The 27,572-nt window shown below is 41.3% G+C and overlaps 1 protein-coding gene across 10 annotated transcripts in view; it reads right to left on the bottom strand.

Annotated features, from left to right (window-relative positions):
- LOC143021020 (uncharacterized) overlaps window positions 1–27,572 on the bottom strand; it is a 162,103-nt gene that overhangs the window by 83,698 nt on the left and 50,833 nt on the right. For 9 of the 10 annotated variants that reach the window (XM_076178175.1, XM_076178180.1, XM_076178177.1 and 6 more), the window contains exon 2: window positions 19,913–19,955. The exons of the other annotated variant lie outside the window; for it this stretch is intronic. The gene's annotated coding sequence lies outside the window, so the exon portion shown is untranslated. The remainder of the gene's footprint in view (window positions 1–19,912; window positions 19,956–27,572) is intronic. 10 annotated transcript variants of the gene reach the window in all.

Below are 27,572 nucleotides of genomic sequence, written 5' to 3'. Positions count from 1 at the left end.
TCATCTCACAGTAAGATCAGATCTCCTATTTCCTGCTTTGTCACCACGCCCAGGCCTGTAACCAGAACTTATTACTTCGGGGGGGGGGGGCTTTCCTGCATATTATTTGGATGGCTGAACGTATGAAAAAAATACGAATCTTGTATGGCACTTACGTAAACAGTAACACCATTGTTGTAACACCACTGCTGAACCATCAGACATTATGATCATGTCAGGGTAAACAATGCACTGAACATCATGTACGAGCCACACGATACAAAGACGTGCATAACATAAGAATGAAGGAGACTGCAAGAGACCATATGGCCTACACTAGGCAGCTCCGTATCCATCACCACCTGTCATCCCCATCCATAAAGTTGTATAATCGTTTCTTAAAACAACTGATAGTTTCAGCGCTTACTACATGGTTACTAAGTCTATTCCATTCGTCGACCACCCTGTTAGTAAACCAATTCTTGCCTATTTCCTTTTTAAATATAAATTTGTCCAGTTTATAACCATTATTGCGAGTCCTGTCCAGGTGGCGTCAAGTTGCAAGATATTAAGGACGTACGTTCGCTGGGAAGAAGATTCTCGAAATCCATAGTTTCCACCGAATTGCAAACTAACTTGCAGTATTATTCTGATAATCATTGTATAGGAAAATGACTGACAAATACAAATACTTGAGAGTTTGGGGGCTACATTTGGGGGGGGGGGTAAGCCCCCTTAGCCCCTCCCGTGACTACGGACCTGACCACGCCCAAACCTTCTTTATTCCGTTTTTACCAATTCTGTCAATACTTCCTTTGTCCATCACACATTATTCATCTATAAATGAAAAATAATTCTAAATAAACAACTAGAATAAAAATAAACAAATAAATGATAAACTCAAATAAATAAACCAAATTGAAATATTAAATAAATAAAATTAAGATATTAAATGTGTCTCTTTCGATGCTCAGGTGCACACACGCATAAAGCGAAACCAGTATCATAACAACCCGTCCGTCAGGAACTCAAGGCAGCTTTCCTTGGCACGGATGCTTTTTATGGCACCTAAAGTGACCTGAGAGGCACCAAGGTCCGGCAGCATCCGGACAGTTTAAAGAAACCGTTAGTAGGCCTTGCTGTATGTCCGGAAAACTCCCGGGAACAAAGAAGCCGTTAAACTGTCGCCGAGTCTTTGATCTCCGTTTTCGCCGCGTTTTGGGTCAGGGTCCGAAACTTCTGCTTGACCCAAAAGAAACCGCCCCCAAACGACATTTTCCTTTTTGTATTTATAGACGTAATTTATGGCAATGTTTGGTAAGTACAATAAAATCCTGAGAGGCTCTCTACCTTTATGTTTGAAACGTAAAGTTTACAACCAATGCATTCTACCAGCAATAATCTACGGATGTGAGACTTGGAAGCTGACGAAGGCGATGGAAACAAAGCTAAGGACTGCACAGAGGAGAATGGAGAGATCAATGATGGGAATAACAATGAGAGACCGAAAGAGAGCAAATTGGGTGAGAGAGCAGACTAGAGTGAAATATATTGTGGAAGCAGTAAAAGTGAGGAAGTGGAATTGGGCAGGTAAGTTAGTGCGAACGACTGATGAGCGATGGAGCAAGTGTGTTACTGAATGGACGCCGCGAGATTGGAAGCCTGGAAGAGGGAGACCAGACAGAAGGTGGAGAGACGAGATCGAGAAGTTTGCAGGAGTGACGTGGCAGAGGATGGCACGGTCGTGTGAATCATGGAATGCTATGAAGGAGGCCTTTGTTCAGCAGTGGACTCAGGATGGCTGATTTGATTGGTTTATTGAATTTATGGCAACAGCTCTTTTCGGAGGTTGCATTGTATTTGTATACAGAAGTCTGGAACGAGTAAATAAAATCACAGTAATAAACAAATTAAATAAAAATACCAAGTAAATAAATATATAAATAAATAAGATCAAAATAATAAAATGGAAATCAAATATAGTAAGGCAAAAATAAATCCGTTACACTATTCTGCTTAATTACACGTCTAACTCCACGTCTTCCCCCAACGACCGACGCGCTAGCTGTCGCCGACTAAATGATAAATGCAAGTATCGATTTCCGATGTGTTCTGGCGCCTGGTTGTTCTATTCATCTTGCGAGAAAATATTTATTATTTCTGCCTTCTTGTTCTGTGTTATGAGTTCATCACACAACCTGCTGTCTTTTCATTTTTTTTTTGCAGATATTGTGTTCTATCTACTCACCCCAATCACGTTTTTATTTCAATCTTCTCGTTGTGGAGGATTTGTTTTATAATATATATTTGCCTAAGTATCATCTTACCACTCTTGAATAATTTACGAGCATCACTCCACCACTAATGAGCCTCGTCGCCATGTTTACAAGATGTTTCCCAAGCTTGTCTTGAGGGATCGTTGTATCAAAGTCCCTTTGAAACTGTGACAAGATTATCTAACGAAATTATTCTGGTTATCACTAAACTATTCTATTCACCAGAGGATCTCCGTGCATATGAAATTAACGTTATATAACAATATTATTCATAAACAAAATCATTGTTGCAAGATTCAATCAATCCCATGTCCAACACGCACACACAAGCACACTTTTTAGCTAGAGGCCGTCAGATCACCTCTCTAGAAAACTCTCGCGGGACCTGTTATTGTATCGGACCTCACCGTGGTCATTTGGCCGAGCGCGATAGTTGCACCGGCTATTGCCAACCGCAAGTTGTCATACGACCAATATATTTTTAATGTGTTCCATGCTTGTATATATATATATATATATATATATATATATATATATATATATATATAAACTGTGCATGAATACAGTGTCTATACTCAGTTTATATATTGTACATTGTACAAGTAGAGTAAGCAGCAAATAGTAGAAAGAATTATATATATATATATATATATATATATATATATATACACACATATATATATATATATATATATATATATATATATATATAATATATATATATATAACTTTTTCCTTTGGCAAGAGCCAACATTTAAATATATATGTAAATGGCACCATTGACAACCTCCAGTGTTTTCCTCGTGAAATGATTTGTGTTGTAAATCACCAGAATGTTGATAGGATTGATGTAGGAGTTTATTGCTTTGGTCTTTCAGTGGGAGTAATGTAGCGAAGATGGATTTCCTCGTGGTGGGTTGCTGTACGATGTAGCGAAAAAGCGTTGTCATTTACCCTGCTCAAAAAGGTATAATTTATGCAAACCATTTCCTTCCTGCACTGTCATCAGGAACTCCTCATAAGGTAAACCACATTCACGTGGCCAAACAACAGGCAAACCATGTGCCCGAATCAGTTGCTTGTACTCCCTTGAAATTCAATCAGCCTCATCAGACAAGGATGCACCAGCTGCTAATACAAATTGTTCCACCACCTACATACAAGTCCCCAGTGCTTAAAAGGCAATTGTGACCTTTCTTTGACGTAGAGCTGATGGCTGAGATGAGGGAAATGCCACTGACATAGCAAGTTTGTGACATACAGAATACATCGGTTTCTTGTGCTTGGAAAACTCGTAGGTGTGTCTTTACGAGGGAACAACATCTTTGGGCTGATAAGCACTACGTGAGTGTGTTTGAGTGTAGATAATACTTCTGAGACTGGGGTGGAGTTGGTGTTGAATTCCTCTACGAGACGCAAGAAGGTTTCTTCAGGTGGCGAAAAACCAATGGTCTTTAGTGGGTGTTTAGTCCTGAGTTTTGTTAACTTGGACATGCGGGAGGAGGTAGTACGTAAATTACCATGGAACACAGGTCCATAGATGTCAGTAAAGTAGAAGAGTCTTGCGGAGGAGTTGGAGGGGTTAACCCTTTAACCTCAGATGACATGATGTGTTGTTATGGGATGGCATGTTTCTAAATCGGGTGGCATCAAAGTATGCCATGAGGAATTGCATTACTACCTCCGTGGCATCAAGGCGTGACATGGGGGGATAAACATCGTAACTCAGGTGGCATAATATCATGCGCACGATGGGTGGTATGTGTTTTTTTCCATAGTAAATTTTGTTTTTGTATTGTTTTTTCTTCAAATAGACGGTACTTGATACTTGCACGGGATTAATTTATTATGACGTAATAATGACGTAAGGCCCACGTCACTCTCCTGTGGTGTATGGTTAGACATAAATTTCTCCAATTCATACCAAATGATACTTTCACAGGATTAGTCGATAACTGTGACGTAAGTATGACGTAAGCCCCGCGGGCAATCTCCTGTGGTGTATAATTGTAAGTAAATTTCTTCAATTGATGCCAACTGATATTTCCCGGGATTAGTCTATAATTGTGATGTAATTATGACGGAAGCCGGGTGGGTAGTCTCCTGTGGTGGATAATTACGCTGGATTGGGTGATCAGCGCAAAGTCACGGGTTCAACGACCTCATCCATTATGACGAAAATAATTGATGATGTTTCATCTCGTGACTTGTGGTTTGCACTTGCCGGCTTTGACCTAACTGGCCCAAATCCAACAATGATTGTTATTGGGGGACAAGGACACGTAGAGTCCCCTTATTGGACATGCGGAAAGAGGTAGTACGTCGATTACTTTTTTTTTTTTTTTCCTGCAGGTCACGGTGACTCGGATTCGCGCAGTAAGCAATTATCGTCCCGTCAACAATCGACCTGACCTCACCTGACCCCCACAAGATGCGATGCTCGCACGTGACCCCGATTCCTTCGTGAGGTCAGAGTTACCGGGCGTCGTGTCGCATCTCATTGTGTGTGTGTGTATATATATCTATATATGTGTGTAGATGTGTATGTATGTATCATACTAACATGTAAAAAAAAAAAAAATCCTTAAAGGGAGAGCAACTCCCCATAAGCTTTGCTTCACGCTTTCCCTTTTCAACTACTAATTTTGTATAAAAAAAAATGTATATATGTCTAAATTGTATTTTATATTGTTGAATAAACCCTAACTAACTAACACAAGTCCATCAAGGCGTGACATGGGGGTATAAACATCGTAACTCAAGTGGCATATCATGCGTGCGATGGTTGGCATGTGTTTTTTCCATAGTAAATACTTGTTTTTGTGTTGCTGTTGTTTTTCAAATAGACAGTACTTGATACTTGCATGGGATTAATTTATCATTATGACGTAATAATGACGTAAGGCCCACGCCACTCTCCTGTGGTGTATGGTTAGACATAAATTTCTCCAATCGATACCAAATGATATTTTCACAGGATTAGTCGATAATTGTGATGTAATTATGACGTAATAATGACGTAAGTCCCGCGGGCAATCTCCTGTGGTGTATAATTATAAGTAAATGTCTTCAATTGATGCCAACTGATACTTTTCCGGGATTAGTCTATAATTATGATGTAATTATGACGGAAGCCGGGTGGGTAGTCTCCTGTGGTGGATAATTACGCTGGATTGGGTGGTCAGCGCAAAGTCACGGGTTCAATGACCTCATCCATTATGACGAAAATAATTGATGACGTTTCATCTCGTGATTTGTGGTTTGCACTTGCCGGCTTTGACGTAATTGGCCCAAATTCAACAATGGTAGTTATTGGGGGACAAGGACACGTACAGTCCCCTTATTGGCCAGCAATATATATCAAAGGTCGATCACGGCCTCCTTCCGGTATTAGGAACCGGCCAACTTACAAGATGAATAGTGCACCTGCTCGCCGTCACCAGAACCTCACCCCTCAACCTCGAACTTGAGATGGATTACGTAAGTACTATGGTTACGTCCATAGACAGTGACGAGCCCCTCTCAAGGGTGAGGGCCAGCCAGGCACTGGGCGAGGAACACTCCAGGGACAAGTTTTACGTGGTCCAAGAAAGAGAATTTCGTCAGGAGAAATGGATTCACGGGTAAGACCGGCATCACCGGGGACCTCGACGAATCCTCGTCTGTCTTGGACATCTACAAGGCCTTTACAAAGGAGAGGAATACCGACAGGGGACCTTTTGGTCCATAACTAGGTCGGATGTAAAAATATATAATAATGATAAATAAAGAAATAAACAAATAAATTTATAATAACATAAATAATAATAAATAAGTAAATAAATACGTAAAGTTAAACGATAAACAAACAGGTAAATACTGCCCACGCATTTTACGTAATTCTTTGGTGCTTAGACGGAAGAACTTATTTCCCACATTGTCGAGGAGACAAACCGGTATGTAGAGTTGATACAGCCAACATTATTCATGTGTTTTCTTATTGTCAAACAGAAAAGGCGAGCACAGTATTTACTTGAGCTATTTCCTTATTTGGTGCTATTATAGTATGCGGTCTACACCGCAATCGTTCTCTACATCAAATACATTTTGCATAAGTGAACGGAAATATCTACTTCCATATGTTCTTAAAAAAAATATTTTCATCATTAGCATTTCTCGATACCACCATTGCTCAAACACTATGTCTATGTATCTGCATATCCAAAATTATTATATTACTTCTTATCTCCCTTGATCATTGACCTCACTGTGGTCAGTAAGTGGTAGCTGAGCCGGGCATCTGTTGCAAAATGATTGAAGGAAATATTCAAACCCTTAGATGTCAAGTGTGCACATACACTAACGCACGCATTTTAGCTACAGACCGTCAGATCACGACCTCTTCAGAAAACGTCCTCGGGACCTTCTATTGTGTCGGACCTCACCATGGTCATTTGGCCGAGCGCGAAAGGACAGCTGTATCGGCCATTGCCAACTTTAAGTCGTCATACGACTGATATATTCCTATGTTCCATTCTTATATATACCTAAACTATGCATGAATACGGAGTGTCCTTAATTCATGTATTGTAGGAGTGGGCAGTAGACAATTGAGAATTTATATATTAACAGTGGCGGCGCCTGGGGGGGGGGTTAGCCCCCCAAAAATGTGGCCAGCCCCCCATTAGCCCCCCCCCCAACTGAAATGAGCAAATTGAAAATTTAAAACAATCATTGAAATAATTTTATTAAGTGGAATTTTTAATTGCCAGGGCTAAAGATTCGTCAGCCATCAGTGCTAGCCCTACCAACCCCCTCCCCTTCTGAAATGAGGATAATATATGTGTATTATCATATTACTATTAGCCCCCCAAAAATTTGCTCAGCCCCCCCTTAGCCTCCCCAACTAAAAATTCCTGGCGCCGCCGCTGTATATTAACAACCACAATGCACTTTAATTCTAAGCCATCAACGGCCAGCATGCTAAAATTGAAATGTGGTACTGCCCAGGACTCGAACCCGGCATCCTCATGGAAAGTCACTGTCGCACTTGTCATAAGGATGCCTGGTTCGAGTCCTGGGCAGTACCACATTTCAATTTTAGCATGCTGGCCGTTGATGGCTTAGAATTAAAGTGCATTGTGGTTGTTTATACAGTATATATATATATATATATATATATATATATATATATATATATATATATATATATATATATATATATATATATATATAATATATATATATATATATATACGCGAATCGCCCAAGTGGTAGGCTGTTGGGTTTTGTGTCGCTTGATTCTGACCGTTGCAGCTTTGATGACGTCATTTCCAAGCGAGTTCAAACACGACCTTCAAATAGAGTATGAACGTCGAATTCGTGATGCGTTCATAACTTAATGACAAAATATCTCTTCCTGATGAAAACATGAAAAATTAAAATTCAGGGCACATGACAGAACTTGTAAATCTTTATATGCATCCAACCAGATTCAAAACTTGGACAATGTAGTGTCGCGATGTAGCAACTGATGTCGCATGATTACTCCCGTTATATAAAAATATAAATATATATATAATATCCTATTACAAATACAAAACGATTGTTATTGCTATCAACTGAAGAAAGACCACAAAAAACGTCGGTGAATGTGGCAAGCTAACTGAACAACTACACGCAAATTCATTGACTTGTAATTTCAGACAACAACAATGGTAGTGAGGAGGGCAGTGCTCACCCAACTGACGCCATAGTGAGAAATATGACAAGACAGAATATAAGCAAATAAAATATAACCAAATAAAAAGATAAATATGAAATAAAAATAAATGAAAACGTATACTGACAAACAACAAACCAACTTTGGTCGCTAAATCAGTTCCCTCTTTCGAAATGAACACAATGCGATGACGGAGTTTCTATGATTACAATGCTGCTCGTTACAGTTTTTTCAAGTACAGTAATACACATGACTGTGATTAAATAGGAGGAACGATAAGAAAGAGAAAGTGAGCTAGAGGGAAGAGGGGTTATTGAACACTAGGAAAGGTTAAGAAAAAAGCGTCAGGGAACAGGAAATGTTCATTCACGTGTACCTGAAAAATCTGTAAAAAGCGAAACGCCGTGAACAAAGGCGACATGATGTTTATTTCGATAGACTTGTTGACAATTGCCACTTTCATTCAACCTCAGTTCTCTCCCAACTACCCTGAACTTGAAGTGACAACAAACCTGCACAGTGATGTAAAAAGTGGTATGACGCGCCCCAGACCGCATCTTTTGGATGAATGCCAATTCTGAGATCTTTCACCCTTTCGGCAGTGAGTGGAAAATTCCCTAGTCACTTTACTCATCTCCCTTTCAATTTCCTCTTTAAGTGAAAAGGTCACAACCTACCTCGATAAACCCACTTCAGTTTTGGGTGGTGGTTATTACCAAATTTATCTTCTTCACCTCCGTGAGACTTACCACACACCCCTGGGTGTTTAAGCTGCCAACGACGATCAGATTATGAAGAATATTATTCAGTCAAAACCCTGCTAATTCATGCATTTTTCATCACCCCTTCTTTATACATGATCTTCTCATATAATACCGCACGCTAAACACAAACTAAAGTCAACGTTACAAAATTCCTTAGCAAAATTACTAAAGAGGGAGGAGGTTGAAACTTTGGATATACAGTAACAAGTTTTCCTTTGGTAACTCGGTACCATAATTTGTACCATAATTTGTTAATCAAGTCATATGGCATTTGAATCTCACGGCACAGGAAGAAAGACATTCCACTTGTGCGCCTCCCAAATCGTCACTGTATACTTCTTTCTCCATCTCCCACTCCTATACCTCCGCCAACACCTGGGTACCGGGAGGGGGGGGGGGTCGGTGTCTTTCGAGAATGGGAAGACGCATAGTTGAAGTCGTCGTCGCCGGCCTGTACTACCATTCATCTGTGTTGATTTCGTTCACAAACTATTTTTGAAATCATATACCTCCATGCTTATTCTCTGCTGTTGACAACAGATCAAGTAAACGCTATTTTATCGTTACACATTTCCGTACTCACACTATTTTTAGGTTTGTGGGCCCACTTACAAAAACTCTGGGCCCTTTGGGGGCCCTTGGCCTTCTGGTTGAGACAAAATGTTTTAGACGATAAGATGACGAAGGCAGTGAGGGCGCCAACTTGCCAAACAACACTTAACCCCACCCCAGTCCTCTCCATAACAAGAGCAACATCTTTGTCGTGAACGCTGCACTGTTTTGATAACCATATCTGATTATTTGGATCACGATATATTTCGTCACGCAGCTATGAGCTTAACCCCAGTATTGTGTCTCTGACGTCATCCAAATCAAGTACTCCTAAGACTTGTAATCTCGATGTCACTCTAGACCAGCGTTTCTCAACCTTTCAACCTTTGCCCCTGCGCAAAAAAAAAAATCTTTCATTTTATTTTCATTGTAATAATATTTAGATAGGATGATGTCTATATTACATTATTACAATAACCAAGAATATGTCGTGCGTGTTTAATCACATAACGTATATGAAATTGAATAAAAAAAAAATCAAAAGTGCATTAGCTTGGCTCACTTGTTCTCGCGAAACCCTTAGGGACCTTTTGCGGAACCTAAAAGTTCCGGGGAACCCTGGTTGAGAAACGCTGCTCTAGACCCAAACTCCGTGCATACAACTTTAAGCCACTCTGAACTGCAACTATGAACAAGACGTGTATGAAAGCCACTTTGTCACATCCTGAACCGGGCCTGAGTTCATAACCCTGAAGAAGAATTCAGCTTCACGAACCTGAAATGGATCTGCCCGAGTAAATGAAGGCAACATACTAAACCATGAACAGATCCAAGTTCATCTCTCGAAAACCCTCATTACCTGACCATTTCCGCATTAGTGTCCTTGCCCCTACACCCTAGCCATCCTTATCGCAACAGATTAATTATCTGTACTGCGTCACATTCGCTTATGTTATCGCCCACAACGGCTCTTGTCCTGACAGAGTTTCAACACACACACACTCAAGGCCACACCCTGGCTCGAAGACCCACACACACACGACTCTTGTAAAGCACAACCGTCGAGCAAGCGCACGCACACACATGAACCTCTAACAAGAGGGACTTTGCGAATTAATGTTGATTAAAAATGAATGCGATTCGTTGCTAACAACAAGAGCAACACGAGCAGCAATGGCGTGATTTACGATGGCGGAAGGGACATCTAAAATTACATGGTGGCAAGCCATGCAAAGATCATGAGCAGCATAGAAAGTAAAAATCAGAGAGTGAGCGTCCCGATTTTCCATAGAAATATATATAATGTATTTATTTTGTTATTTACACTTGTATATTTTTTACATTATTAATACAAGATGTAATAATAATTCCTAATAGTTACTTCCATTAATGATAATTGTATTTCATCTATATTCTTAGTGTTTGCAGCTACTGATAAAATGATGTCATATTTACTGTTACACTTCTATACTTGTATCTAATATTAATGATATAAGATGTAATAATATTTATATAAATAAAATAATTATAATGTAACACTTTTTTTCATTATCATAAAAATTATAGTAAATAACTAAATTAGGAGAAAAAAAATAGAATAGCTGAGGCTGCACACATGTCTATGGCCCGCCGGGGGAGGGGGGTCTGAATTCCACCAACGCAAAACTTGTTTTCATTATACACGTCTCTTCCTCCTACACATACACCCGGAACAGTGCACAAGTCTCTTCCTCTTCCTATCAGGCAGACTGGTCTTGACACCAATACACCCAGAAAATCCGTCCTTTACACAGCTGTACACCAATCAAAACACCTGCAACCAATCAAAACACACCTGTAATGGTGTACGAGTACTTGTAGCATTGTACATTTGCTGTATTTTATACATGCATACTTGTGGCGTTGTATATTTATTGTATATTGTACATGTATATTGCTGGGCCGGGTATTATGCGTTTTCCCTTTATATAAATGTATCAAAGTTGTATATGTAAATAAATATGTTGTGGGAACCAAATGTTCTGCTCGGTCGAGAGTTTTCCCGCGTCTCCAAACGGCGTCAGTTTCTGTTACGCCATTCGAGTGTACGCACGTGCTTTAATCTAACGGTTTCTTCAATGTAATATACTTTCATTAGCCATCTTCGTACACACCTGCAACCAATCAAAATGTGCAACAAGAGCTCTGATCTTTCATCCTGCAGGGTGACAGCTGTCGATCACTATTGCATTACGTGATCCTAGACGAATCTATCACACACGTACACAAAGCCCCTCCCCCCCTTACTGCCGAGGTTCGCAAATTGATTTGAATAGTTGAATGGACTTCTAGAAATCTCGCGTCGGTCCGGACTCGCATGAGAAATAACACTTCCGATTTAATCAGGAAAGCAAACAGTTCCTAGAGTGTCTTAGGTTTAACCAAAAACTCTCCGAGAAAGACTCGTCGGTCTGAATACCCCTTCAAATATTTACACACCAAAAGGAAAATTAATTCCGTGCGTGCGCACGCGCGTTTAACCATGGTCTTACATCATGTGCTGGATTCGTGACTGGTAGTTATTACCCTCCCGGATGTGAGATCATGGCTCACATACAGACCGATCTAAGGGGGATACACACACACACATATCCAACTTCTTGCTCACCCGAATTGGAGTACCGACTCGCGGTGCGGCGATGCTGAATTTTAGCCCTGGGCGGGACTCGAACCAGGATTGCTGAATTACCGGTTGAGAGCGGTATCACTGCACTGTCGTGACGCGCGGGCGTGTGTATGTGTATATTTGTATGTACAGTATGTGTGTTCGTTTGTGTAAAAATCACACCCTCACGGCCCAATTTGGGAAAACATAAATCCCCACATAGGTTTCTTCGTCTGAAAGTAGAGGACATACTGAATTTGGCGATGCCTTTCCAAAAAACAAATAAGATGTGTCTAGACTCTACTTTCTAATTTTTAGCAAACTACAATTACTGGTGATGACAAGTGTGTGTGTGTGTGTGTGTGTGTGTGTGAGAGAGAGAGAGATGGGGAGAGATAAATACTTCCCAAAGCATAGTTAGAAACACACAGGTCCCACGGTTACATAAGATAACAAGTATATAAAATTAAAAAAAAATACAGTAATACAATAACATATAAATACATCAGTTAATGACTACCGTTTCCAGTGTCCATACAATTGTTTTTCATTCCATAGCAATATGCAATCAATCATAATAACTATATCCAATGTATAATTACATTCTACACTTATCCACTTTCCTCATGGGAAACAAATTCTGCCAAGCGTATCGTAAAAGGCACTAACTACGTAGTGATGGGACTAGGGATACTGCTCTGTATGTTCCTCCTACAAAGTCAAAGTATAAAAGGGTATAGGAGGCAGTCTCCAACCAGGACTCTACAAAATGTGGCATTATATGTACTGCACGTGGTTGTGGTACAGGTGAGAATAAAATGGAAGTAATTTGTGATTTCTTTGTGACTACAATGATTGTAAATTACTTCTATATTTCCCAATACAATATGACAATAGCATAATTGGGACAATGCAATGATTGTAAATTACTTCTTTTCCCAATTTCAGATCAATTGTGAAAAGTCTGTTTATTGTCATCGTCTTTATATTGGTTTACTTGAAATTTGTGTCTGTATTCTTCTTCAACCCTACTTCGCAATCTTCCTTGTTGAACCCCTCAAATCGACACAGCTTTGGTAGACACATGCAGGGTGTTTGGGATAAATTTTATATATATTTTTTTATCTTCTGTCATTTCAGAACCATTTGAAGGATTTGACAGCGGTAAAGTGCAACGGATAGCTGATTCTGTGTACTATTGATAGCTGTCTGAGAAATTCTGCGACTTCACCAGTCCCAACACCTGACACCCCCAACCCGTCTGATTGCATCTTCAAGGAAACTGCCTGGAACGCAGTTGAGAAAGACACCAGTCGTACAGCCTGCAACACCAAGGACGAGCTGATTTCCTGATCAAACTGGTTTTGGGGCATCTCTCCGAGAACACCGTGAAAGCCACGTGCTGGAGGTTCAAGTCTCGCCTGGTGGCCGTGGTGGAGGCTCAGGGTATCTTCTTTGAGTGGGCTGCATTTGGCAAAGATCCTCTAAAAGATGCACTTTGAATTTTGAGAGCGCATCAATTTTTTGGCCAAGATATGATTTTTTTTTTCTTTCCTTTCCGAAAAAGTGTAAACTTTATCCTGTTGGTTGATCAACAATGGTAATGGAAAACACCTTAAGTTGGAGTCACAGTGTTTATTGCACAGAAACCTCTCAGGTCTCGCGTCTGAATCCTTTTTTTCCTTTCAAAAAAAGTGTAAACTTTATCCTGTTGGTTGATCAACAATGGTAAGGGAAAACACTTTAAGTTGGAATCACAGTGTTTCTTTAATTTGGAATCACAGTGTTTTCCACTACCATTGTTAATCAACCAACAATCCCGAACACCCTGTATATTCAGTCCTTCACACAAACTAAGTATACAGGATACCTTGGTTACTGTTTGTGAACGTTATAAATGGAAAAGACAATACAGGGTCTCTATATTTCTATTTTGATAAATTGTGCAAGTTCGTGTTTTTTTTAGACCGTTCCATCGCTGTGTTGGTATAAGATTGTTTATTTTCTGAGAAAGAGTCTGTCAATATTTGGTACATTATCCCCGAGCGCCTCCTATTTTGTTTCTTGTTGCGAAGCATAATTTATAATTCAAGGAATAAGGAATACACTTTCATAATGTCCAAACCTGACACAACTGGTAAATTCTTGGGGATTTTATTATTACAATTTCTCACCTTACCATATTCTGAAATGGGAGGCGAAATTATTGGTTGACGTTCACGAGCATCACTTTCAGAGTACACGAAGATGTTCAACGATTCAAAAGTTGGAACTACCCGACGCGGACGGCTGCGTCGACGCTTTTGGTCCCCTGCAAGTTAATGGCCCATTTTGATGCCTGTTCGGACAGGGAGGAAAGCCATTACAGGAGACGAATGACCCGGGACGCCCGACCGGCATAGGGGGACAGGACAATGAAGATGTTAGATGGTGCGTTAACATGCAACAAAAAACTGTGGAGTGATATTGCAATATTGCACGTCCGATGAAGGATATTGGACGTGGGCGAGGGTAGGCAGACAGGACCATCCCCAACTCCCCCGAGTCAACCACCACAATAGAGGGACGAGAATTGATGTGGTGACGGCAGTGGGTGAGGAGGTACAGCGTGAGGCAATTTATTGGATTTTGTAGAATTTAGATTACGTGTTTATGATTTTCATGGGTGCATCCGCGGTGACCATCACAAACGCGCGCGCGCACACACACACACGGGCATTAATATAAAAATAAACTGTATCCCAAACCCTGGGTTGAAAATCAGGACAGAGAATATGTTATCAACTTTCAATTATATTATTATTATATATTGCAATTAATACGTACGTGGTTGTACTTTGATTAAAATACGTTTTTACACAATTACCTTTACTTCATTCGACGGTTACAAAATACTCTGATCTTATTGTAAATTTCTGAATCCTTGCACTACGAGCCAGTACTCCAGCCCTGGTGGGCAAGGAGTTGGGTCTGTATGTGCGATTCATGGTCTTGGATCACGTGTTGGACTCATGATCGATAGCTAACTTCTGGATGAGAGCTCAGAGCTCGTATGACCGATCTATGGGTAATACTTTGAGTTTACATGCACACACACGCGCACACACACACACAGCTCCCCGCCCACGAGAGTTGGAGCAACAACCCGCAACGCAGCGATAGTGAAATTATTTCAGCCCCGGGCGAGAGTCGAACCCAGACCACCGTAGTGTCAACTGGGAACTCTAACTAGTGCCGGGAACTAATCACTGCGCCACGAAAAGTGTACATGCGTGTGTGTGTGTGTGTGTTATTTTATATACTTACCGCTAGACGAGCGGGTTAGGAGTCGCTACTTGCGACGACGGTTCGAACCCTGCCACTGGCGAGTTGGATGAAATGCTACAAAGACTTCTGTTAGGGGCACCGTCCTAGCCTCCTGAGAGGGGGGGGGGGAGTTTCGCAATGTTAAACCGAACCATCACCGAATCACCTTCTGGTCTCGCATTCGCTTGGTTGCTGGTTCGAGTCCTGCACTCCTCTCCGATTTCAACACTCCAAGCGCATAGTAGGGCAAAGGTGACGGCTTCGGACGCAATATTCAGCGCCTCCTGGTGTAGGCTTATTCCCTTCTTTAGAGTCGAATTGCAACAATGCCACAATTGTTGCATTCTGGAAGTACTTTTGTTTTCAACAATAAGGCAGCCAACCATTTATAATACGAGTTTTCGCGTTGTTATTTTCAGTTATCTAATGAATTTCACATATCACAATGGTCATATCGCACATTTGGCTGAGGCGTTAAGCTGCAAAACAAGCATTAATAATAGAAAAATAAAAACATAAAATATGAAAAATAGGGGACTGGCAACTCGTAATTCAATAATGCATAATTTGCACATTCAAATCATTTGTCAAAACAACAGAATCTAGAGGAGAGGCGCCACGCAATACAAGGAAATTTGATTAAAAGTGGGGCTTGTAGCATAGCGTCATTCTTCTACAAAATTATTCAGGTGAGGAGAGGGTCCCTCCTCTGCAGAGAGTCTGGATGAAGCGAGACCCCCCAGAATAAAATATACAACGTATGTTTACATTTCGTGATTATTTTGCGTTCAAGTCACGACGAAAAAAGAAATATTTTTAGTCTTGTTTCTGTTTCATGAAGATTGCCGATGCCTTCTCTCCTCTTCATGTCCTAGATTGGCTAGCTAACTGGCTAGAGGGAAGTCATGAATATGTTATGTGTTAATATATCCTTTTAGTATAATACCGAGTATAGCAATGCTGAATGAGACTATATCTTCTCTTAAAAGTACTTTTATGTTTTTGTTTTGATTTGTAATTTATGAATTTATGTATTGTTAGTGTACGGAATGTGGGACGATGAACTTAGATTCTCAGATACAGACCTTATGTAAGGTTTTCCTTGGGACGCAGTCTTAACCTAGACTGTCAGCGTCAGATAACTCAACCTCTAAACTTAGACTGTTACAGCAATAGGCACAACTAGCCCACTGGACTTAAGATTAATTCTCTTTGCTTATTAACGAAACTTCTGAAATGGGTAAAACTCCTCCTCTACGGTGGACTTAGTCGTCCTTAGCATTAATGATTGGCCAAGTTAATTTTCTGTATATAATGTTGACCAATAGCATATGGAGCCAAAAGTCCTAGGACACGCCCCCTCGAGACACCTGGCCCTCACCGAACAGAGCCTTGTTCATTTGGGGGTCAGCGGGGTCATCCCATACATTAGTTTCCAGATAAGAAAAGCCTTACCCCAACAAGATTTATTTATGTTATCGGGTTTCGTTCCTCTTGAGTATAATCACCATCACAACGTGATTTTTCGTCACCAAAACAATCACCACAATTATGTGAAATGAAACATAATAAAAAATATCAGAAGTCAAATAAATATATAAACAAATAAACACAATGGCACACAAAATAGATATATTGTAAATCTTTTTCTTCATGCCGATGGCCAACATGTAAAAAAAAGAAGATAAAACAAAACAGGAACTAAAATAATCAGATAAACGAAAGCATAATGGAACCCAAATGCAGCAAATAAGAGTATATATATACACAAGCGACATTTAATCAAGACACTAACGAATGACAAATAAGCCAATATTTACAACAAATGTAGACCGCCCTTCGTATAATTGGAGTGTACTGGGAGGGCCATAGATGCAATCACGCAAATGCGCTCATTCTATTCGCTACATCCTACGCCCCTTCGTATGAAGTGGGGGGAAGCATGACTTTACAGTATATTTCGCCAAATTACCGCTTGGCGATATCAATTTCACCAAATTACGTTTGGCGAAATGTACTTCGCCAAATTACGTTTGGCGAAATTTTCTTCGCCAAATTACGTTTGGCGAAATGTTCTTCGCCAAATTACGTTTGGCGAAATGTACTTCGCCAAATTACGTTATGGCAAAATATACTTCGCCTAATCACGTTTTGAATATATATGGCTAGGCAAATTACGTTTAGGTGAACTGCACTTGGCTGAATTTCGTTTTGGCGATATATGTCTCGTAAATACACTTCGCCAGACTCCGTTTTGGCGGCATGCACTTCGCCAAACTCCTTCAGGTATACTTTAGGTGAGGCAGTTCAGCAAAATTGGAATTTGGCAAAACGACCTGAAATTAGGTGACATGGGAACCAGTCAACAAATTGAAAAAACGTGTGGATATGTTTTTAAAGATAATGATTTGTCATTTATTATAATGAAATAATGTCTATTATCCTGTAATCATAAAAAACACGAATTCTTAAGATGGATGGGAAGTCATTCTCTTTCGCATCCATCTTGCAGAACCACAGCATATAAATTGCAATCCAGAAACAACACGCGTTCAAGTTGGGGATACAAGTTGTGCAAAGATGAATAATTAATACAAGAAATCACAAAAAGTAATACCGGAAGTCACAATTAGAACTGTCGGTATCAAAAATAGAAATGTGAATAAGACAGTCAACGGGGGTAAATCCACAAATGAAAAAATACCCGGGCATGAGCCGCAATACCACTTACCCGGCCGAAACCTCATTAAATTGGTAACAAAACATTTATTTTTTCTGCAGAAACCTTACGAATATTTTATATAATACTTTTCTGCACGTATTTACCGTGTGGACATTGAGACAGCGATAGAGAGGGAGGCCAATTGGCTGACGATTTCCGACGGGAATTGATGTGGAGGAGTCGTGTCGTCGTTTGTTTCGACCGAGATTGACAACCCTCCCTTGCCTAATCATCACAATTACGAAGTTGACACTGTTGGATAAATATCTTGACCGCGCTCACAAAGCCAGAACGATATCACGCAAGGCATAATAAGAGTAGAAAAGCAACCAATCTGGAGATAGTAAGACCCATCTTCGACTTTGCGGTAATCTTTGACTTTGCGGTGCTCTGCGGTAATATTTGACTTTGCGGCACTGCGGTAATCTTTGACTATGCGGTACTCTTTGACTCTGCGGGACATGGTAACTATCCACCGGACAGTACCATGCCCCGAAGGAGATTCCCATCTATTTAATTTCTTGTATGTGCGATCACAACTTGGGAAGCTCAACAATCCCATCAATTATGCATTTGTGCACATGGATGGTGAGGGACGGTGAAGATAATGGCAACAAGAGATGCAAGATCATTGCACCTCTCCCCATTACGTGGCCATGTTGATCGAGATTGTATGGAGGATGATAACTGATGTACGAAGGTGAAGTTCTTATCTAACAATACGAATGTTACACTTCTCCAGTTCCTTGGGAGATAGTGAACCTAGGGTAATACTAGGGTAGGAGCACAAACCAATTGTATACGTTTCTTTGTTTATTTAATGTCTTAAATGTGTTAAAGTGTGTATATAATGTTGTGGGAGTTCACTGTTACTACTTGCCTTAGGGAAGCTAACTACAGACTGTGTGTTCCTACTCTATTCAACTTGGTACTGCTAAGCCCCTCCCTCTAGGAATAATATGATTGGCTCTGAAATCCATATCAAAACACATTTGACCAATCATTTTGCAAGAAGGGGACGCTGATGTCGTCTGAGGGCTGTCAACAGGACCCTATCACGAAAAAGCCTTGCTTAGCAATTTTCAATGTTGTTTGGTAGCTCTATTCGATAAGGGTCCTATGCTAGTGTCCTAAGCCGTGAGAATCAGTTTCTCACACGAAGAATTATATATGGTTATGCGAAAGGTACAAACTAGCTTTATCTGTCAAGGTTTAATGTTGAAGAGCTGTACCTCGCTGCACTGCTTTCGACCCAGTAGTGGTGTAAGGGCCGAAGTACTGATACAGGATCTTTCCATGCTATGTGCTGATTTTGTCCCATCACCTCCATTTTACTGGATAGGGAAAACACACTCTGCACACATACATGAACTTCAGAGTTTTTCTCTTCTGTGAAAGATATCCTCTACTGCAGGGTGTTCCCAACCTGGGGTATATGTACCTCCAGAGGTACTTTTGCAGTTTTCATGGGGGTATGTGAGGTCTTGAGGCAATACATAATGATGCAATCTGCATTCAGATTGCAATGTAACTTTTTTCTTCATTGCAAACCTATTTCGTAAGTTAAATCGAGAGTTGGAGTGAATGCCTTTTGTTTTTCATTATTATGAATAGTTTTGTATACTTTTACTTAATAATTATCATTATGGATAATTATTCAGAAGATATGTATATATGATAGATAAAAATATTTAATAAATTACCTTAGATTGATGATATCACATTAAGATTCTTATGAAGTCTACGCGTATAGATTTCATAATATAATATCAAAATACCAATTCCATTGTTTTGTTCCCCTAATCTCTTGGGGTTCACAGGAGTCTATACAAATACCCAAGGGAGACGAACAAACACGTTGGGAATCCCTACTCCACTTTAAGTGTACTTAATAAAAGTGTTTACAATTCTAGCATCCAAGACTACCCAGGAAAATTAACCTACCAGGTTAACATTACTGCTACCTACCGGTTATTTCAGAACTCCGGTCACATGACACGCGGTCCAGTACCTGAAACGAAGGAATTTTCCGGTCAGGAGAATGTCATATTCAATAGTATTATCTTACCAGGGTGTTCCTTTATCTGCCCCGGCCGAGGAGATGCGCTTCAGTTCTTCCTCAGTTAACATTCTTTCAGGAAAACGGTCGTTGATAGTAGCCCAGAGAGAGAAGACGATGAATTGACCTCCTTTTAGGAAAAATCGAACAATAGAAAGTTGGACGCGAGACCGACATCCACCTTCATCTTCGTGATTGTGTTATGCCGGCGGTGGTGCCGCTCACCTTTCCCAAGGACGACGCGTTGGTCATCCCCGTTGTTTACCAGCCCTCTTGGAGGTCGCTTCTTGGATCACCTTGGCGCCCAAGAGACCTTCTCTAGACTCCGCCGTGTTGATTTAGGTCTCTCAACAGGAAAAACCGGCCCCACTTACAAAAATACCCCTACCTACCGGAGACGTTTTCCTCGCTACAACTATCATGGAACAAGACCCGACGAGGTAACCCACTTTCATTTAATACACACGGCCACTAGGATCGTGTAGGATGTGGCTCTTCGTAATTTCAAAGCTCTGACGGGAGAGGACAGAAGATAGGAGTGAATGGAGAAGGGTTGTGTATGGATGATGCTGTGATGCATGAGGGGGGAGTGGGTGGGAGATGGGGGGGTGAGGAAGTATGTATGAGAAAAATCTTATGCACCCCAAAGAGATTTCTCCCCATCTTCTCCTTTTCTGCCTGAGGGGGCAGAGAGGGGGGGTTCACCAAATTTATGAAGCGGCCTTGCTGTGGATGTGCTGTGTCTTGCGACACTGCTTCTGACCCAGGGCAGTGGGCAGGATGCAGGGATGACCCGTCATCCAGGAGGTGCCAAGATAAGAGGGAGGGTGGGGGGTGAGTGGAATATATAGGAAATGGAATGGGTGGGAGTGGTTTCTATGCCTTTTTCTTTTTGGATACCCTCCCCCCCCCCGTGTAAGGGGGAAAAGCCTATGGTATATATATGTATGTATTATTATTAATTGTTATCATTATTATTATTATTATTAGAGACCCGTAACGAGTGCAGAAGAGTGGTGCCTCTTATTTTAAGGAGCTTGCACAGTCCTCAGGGTTCCTGTACAATGCATCGACCTCATACTATGCACTACAGGGAGTGGTGGACAGAAGATACCAAACCCTCAAGAGAATTTTGCGAAAGTATGCGCTGGGATATAGCTCTGACTCAGATATGCATTCTTATCACTCGTTTGCTTAGCAGTAATTCTAAGAAACACTAAAAACTTGCTACATTAGATAGGAAACTTGCAAATCAAAAATTACCTGACACCTTGTGAAATGCAACTTCGTTATGGATGAAAACGTGAAACAAACGGCAGTTAATTGCTGAACCTGAGGCTGCTGCTAAGTCCAATAATCATTAATTACAACCATCCTTACTGACACCAATCGTTTACAAAAATACTATTGCTACTGAAAGACGCGCAAAAGCTTATCGTTTCAAGCACCAAAAGTTAAATTGTTTTATTGTTCAACAGATTGTGGTATGTATACATACCTAAAAATAATACTGATACACTAACAACTCCAATAAAATTTAATGCATTATGATGAATCCTTCACATCCGTGTTATCTTTAAAAATAGTGAGAAAAAAAATTACACCTGTGTATGAGATCTGTGATATCTGAATACTTGTGTGCCATTTGTGCACTGCAACTCGGTGCAGGAAAAACCGTTGGTCAGCGTGATGGGGTTGCCGGTTGTCAATTTCTGTTAATATATCTTAATTTTTCCGTAAATATGGCTAGCGTAGATTGGTTAACGTATATTACTATTGATTTCTCAGTAGTAGTAGTGCCCATCGTACTTCACGTAGTTGTTCGATGGCTAGCGGACTATCTAAACTGTTGGAGATAGGTAGCAAGGTCTTCGTACCGTTGCCACCAACATGAAACACAATTATATTTCCATTTGGCGTGCGTATGGTATACCAGCCGAACAATAATTATGCTTGACGTTTTGAACAAGGAACACTAACGCTCTATAAATTTGTATCAGCAAATTCTTAGAATTGGCAATATATTACAAACTTGTTACGAATCCTGCTCGATGGTAACAGCATTACTCTACCCATGCATCTGCCACTTACGAGATCCATTAGGACAAGAGAGGTGGAGCGAGTTCCGTAGAGATCAATATTACTGGATTAAACCTCTAAAATGTCTGTTATAATGCTAAAGGCTATCATTCTACATTTCAGGAAAAGTAATTTATTTCTCTTACTCCATGTACCAACATTTTGTTCTACACATTGAAGAACCTAGAAGGTCCAAAGCTTCTTCGTTGTTGATACGAATAATTGTGGTTCCTCCACATATGCTAATCACAAGATTACGACAGATCTCGATTCAATTAGTGACATCAGTTACTACAATGAATCTCTTGTTGGGCGACTCACATGTTTTTCCCACAGAAGCGTATCATCCCAAAGTTCACTGAGTCAGTCCATGACAAATCGATGAAGAACTTCGTGGTGGTAGTGGTGGGGTTCCTGGGAATCAAGCAGAACCGCACGATTTGTCTTCCAGAAGCTTCGTTTGCAAATTCCCTTATGAAAATGGAACTATCAACTATCTTATTTTTCTATTCCCAAACTCTCCCCTCCTTAAATATGAATGAATATATATATATATATATATATATATATATATATATATATATATATATATATATAATATACACAACTGGGAGAGAGGGAGAGATAGGCATATTCCCATTTTTCTATTTCGACTCACGATTGTCTGCACAAAGCCACCTAGCGTGTTTATAAACATACCAACTTCAAATGGAAGTTGTAAGATAAATATGAACATAAGGCCCAACGAGAGAACCTGGAACTTCATAATATTTACACAGCTACATTGTACTCTAGTGCATGTATGTTGTGTTAATCGGGACGTACAGTCTAACGCAGTCGACTGCAAGAGATGCTGGTTACACCTGCAAGTTAAACATGTGTTCATAAATCTGGAATGATGGTAACTCTTGACTGTGTACTCTCATACACTTTGTGTACATTGTCACATAAATATTGATCAAATCAAATCTACGTACCTAAATATAAACAAAATAAGCATGCACAAAAATGCATACTATTCTTTAACCAGTTTTATATTTTTCAATCTATCTTACAGTTGCAGGCTCCACCGAGGTCGACATTGCAATCAGGAAGCACTTCTTGTCAAACGTCTTAATTCGCATTAGCTAAGAATTACCATGAATGATTAAGGTTATCTTCATTATAAGCTTTAATTCTAACTGGTTTTTGAGAATTACGCACTTAGACAATGAACATAAATTCTATTATCCATTCAGCAATCAAATATCCTATTCTGACTAATGTCTAATAAACACGGCATGGAAACATTACATTTACTCGATTCAACATCAGATACTGTATGCAACAACTGACGAATGGAATTGACATATGTTCTTATGTCTTGCATACGCTTAGTTGTGGGTTCGAATCCCGCACTCCTATTCCCAGCTGTGCCTGTTACCAGGCTCAACAGTCCAAGCGTATAATAGGGCGGCTTCGGCAGCATCTACACCCTTTCGTACGCTCCTCAACTTCTTACAAAAACAGAATATGTTCGGAAAGCGGAGTGTGTGTGTGTGTGTGGGGGGGGGGGGGTAATCTCCTTTTGAGCTCTACTGAAAATGTAGTGGAGAACAATAGTCCTCAATCCAGAGACCGAGTTCCAGTACCTCGGGGCCGCACCAAGCCAATGTCATAAATGTTGGGAACTTGATCTCTCCGACCCTCCGGCACTTGATATGGTTTAACGTCATAAAATCCCTCCAACCGGAAGGCAAGTACGGTGCCCCTCACAGAGGACTTTGTAGCATACAATTTAGTTAACCATGCCCTTGGTTCAACTTCGCCGATGGCAGGACTCGAACCCCATTCCCCCTCGGCCTTCGTCGCAAGTAACTAGGCCATAACACGCTCAGCTAGCGAGCTTCCTCTCCACCTAAGTATAAGAAACCCCACCAGAGCCGACGCAACTAGGAACCTTTTGTTGGGTGACTCAAATATTATTCCCACAGAAGCAGATCTTCCCAGAGTCAGCTGAGTCAGTACATAACAAATCAATGAAGAACTACGTATTGGCAGAACAAGCGTTCATCCAACTCATAAACAAAAGTACCTGATTTTTTTCCCATTTGTAAAAAAGGAATCTAATTTGTTTGTGTTCTTAAATCCGTACACTGTAGATGACTACGTTTGCATAATTATTTCCTTGTTTTATTCTCAATGCCCTTGGTGATCGGCAAGCATGGGGAAAGGTTTGTGGTGCGGCTATTTGGAAACGTCTGACTTTATCTTAGAAAACGTTACCTCACCGATTAGGACACCTTGCTTCCGTTGTTCACCCACGAAGCCTCACATCAGTCCCCAAAGGCCTCAACTGATTTCGATAACAATCTATCTTGTGTCAGGAGTGACCGCTACAACCTTCTTCGATAGTGATTCCCAACCTGAATGTGTGTGTGTGTGTGTGTGTGTGTGTGTGTGTGTGTGTGTGTGTATGTGTATGTGTATGTGTGTGTATGTGTGTGTGTGAGAGAGAGAGAGAGAGAGAGAGAGAGAGAGAGTTCAGTGATGCCACAAACTAGTAGTAACAAGTGGTAGTTACTGGTTCCTGTTGAATTGGTCTCCAGGAGTTTGTCAAACAGCAATCCATATACGTGGTACACGCCACGAGAAAACAGGGTAAGACCCCTGGCCTCTAACACCGTTCCCATAGGCTTCGGTCGTGGACAGTTAGGTCATATGATATTCCCCTCCTCCTCCTCCCCTTTTCCTTAGCCCCCATCCAAGCACTGCCCTACTATACCACACACTGACAGGCTTCCTTCGCACCCACTGTGGGAAGGGAAGTGCCTCGTATATCTCCCGCAGAGGCAAAGGTCCACAAACGACCAGAGGTTCAGACAATAAAATTGGGGGCCAGACTTCGGTCGATAGCGGAAAGGGCAAGACGCGAAACGACGGCACCCTTGAGAGCATTCATGTTCCCTGATTTACTATTGTTCTGTCTACACCTGTTCCCACAAACATCAAGTCCACTAGGGGAGGCATCAGGTCACAAGACATCCGTCTCCTAGTTGTGAGAGCACGGGCAGGATTCCATAGTGCCAGAGATCGAGCCATCCCTCCCTTTAGGGGAACTAATACTTTCATTCAAATGATCACGTGATTGGTGGCTGTCCTCGCCTCTCACCAACACAATAGACGACCGTGTTTCTCCAGCCATAGACAGAACGAACCAGCAATTTGTGAGCCGTCTACGGCAGTTTCTCAACCAGGGTTCCCCAGAAACCTAAGGTTCGCAAAAGGTCCCTAAGGGTTCCGTGAGAACAAGTGAGATAAGCTAAGGCACTTTTGATTTTATTTAATTTTATATACGTAATATAATTAAACACGTATGACATATTGTTGGTTATTGTAATGTAATATAGACATCATCCTATCTAACCTATTATTACGATGAAAATAAATGACAAAGATATGGTATATATATATATATATATATATATATATATATATACATAAATATACATATATCTTATATACATGAGAAATGAGGAGGTGAGGAGGAGAACAGGGGTGAAAAAGGAGCTGGGAGATAGGGTTGATGAAAGAATATTAGGATGGTTTGGACACATGGAAAGAATGAGTGAAGAAAGACTAGTAAAAGAGGTATGGAAGGCAGATGTGGGGGAAGTGAACATGAGGGGACGTCCTAGGATGAGGTGGATGGATGGGGTGAAGGGGGCTTTGGGGAAGAGGGGAATGTCTGTTGAGGAAGGAAGGGAGAGGACGGAAGACAGAGGTGAGTGGAGAATGGTTGTATATGGATGATGTTGTGATTGCATGAGGAGGAATGGGTGGGGGTGGGGTGGGGGGGGTAGTATGTGTGAGCAAATTTTGACGCAGCCCGAAGGGATTTCTCCCCGTCCTCTCCTTATATGCAAGGGGGGACGGAGAGGGGGGGTCGCCGATTAAATGAAGCGGCCTTGCTGTGGATGTGCTGTGTCTTGCGACACTGCTTCTGACCCAGGGCGGTGGGCAAGATGCAGGGATGACCCGTCATCCAGGAGGTGCTCAGATGAGAGGGAGGGTGGGAGGGGTGTGGAGTGTATTTAGGGATGAAATGGGTGGGAGTGTTTTTATGCCTTTCCTTTTTTGGCTACCTCCCTTGAAAGGGGGAAAAAGCCTTGGTATATGTATGTATATATATATATATATATATATACCATATCTTTGTGGGGTAGGCACGGCTCAGTGCATCTCGATCTTCTTGAACCATGTGTAGCAAGGTCACGCCATGGTCGTCTTCTTTTTAACTTGGAGAAGGCATTCAAACTTGCCAGTATTTGACAGTCTTGCCACCAGAGGGTTCCAGGGGAAGCTGTTACAATGGATAGCGGACTACCTCTCCAATAGAACGGCCAGAGTCCGTCTACAGGGAGTGGAGTCCTCCTATTATCCCCACATTGTTTATCGCGCTGATGGCAGAATTGATAGCCACCCGTCTACCTACAGGATGTCACCTCTTGTCCTAAGGCTAAGGACCTAAGCAGACGATGTCACGCTGGTGGTAAGAGGCACGGGTGCTAAGGCCAGGAAGACGCATAATTGACTAGACAGAATTTTCTTAAGATGCAAAGAGCTTGAGATCTCGCCACCAAAGACCAAAGCCATGTGTTTTGGCACTACATAAGAACATAAAGAATGAAGGAGACTGCAAGAGACCATAAGGCCTACACTAGGCAGCTCCGTATCCATCACCACCTATCATCCCCATCCATAAAGTTGTCTAATCGTTTCTTAAAACAACTGATAGTTTCAGCGCTTACTACATGGTTACTAAGTTTATTCCATTCGTCAACCACCCTATTAGTAAACCAATTCTTGCCTATTTCCCTTTTAAATCTAAATTTGTCCAATTTATAACCATTACTGCGAGTCCTGCCCTGTTGTTTTAATATGATGACCTTGTTTGCATCACCCTTGTTAAAGCCTTTGATCCACTTGAACACCTCTATTAGATAGCGTGACACCGGGGACCAGGCTCCTGCTGCAGGGACACCAGACAGAGTGGGTCAATACGTACATGTCCCTTGGCGTACGGCTTGACTGGCTGTCCCTCCAGACAGAAGTGGCCTACATACGGGGGCGGGTCCTCAGCCTCTTGAGGTCCTTGGAGACAAGAGAAGCAGGAGCCAACAGCGCTGTCCTCAAGACATTTTAAGTGGCCTACATACGGGGGCGGGTCCTCAGCCTCTTGAGATCCTTGGAGACAAGAGAAGCAGGAGCCAACAGCGCTGTCCTCAAGACATTTTAAGTGGCCTACATTCGGGGGCGGGTCCTCAGCCTCTTGAGATCCTTGGAGACAAGAGAAGCAGGAGCCAAAAGCGCTGTCCTCAAGACATTTTATGTCAGCGCAATTCGTCCACTGACAGACTACGCCAGCAGTGATCTAGCTGGTCTATCCGAGTCACGGTTGGCCGGATTGGAGGCAGTGCAGATCCAGGCGCTGCGCGCTGGGCTCTGGTC

This window comes from Oratosquilla oratoria, chromosome 41 (genome assembly GCF_046742065.1).
Source record: "Oratosquilla oratoria isolate Oo_2021 chromosome 41, ASM4674206v1, whole genome shotgun sequence".
Classification (NCBI taxonomy): Eukaryota; Metazoa; Arthropoda; class Malacostraca; order Stomatopoda; family Squillidae; genus Oratosquilla; species Oratosquilla oratoria.
The sequence above is the reverse complement of the archived record's forward strand: the minus strand, read 5'-3'. Positions and strand labels throughout refer to the sequence as shown.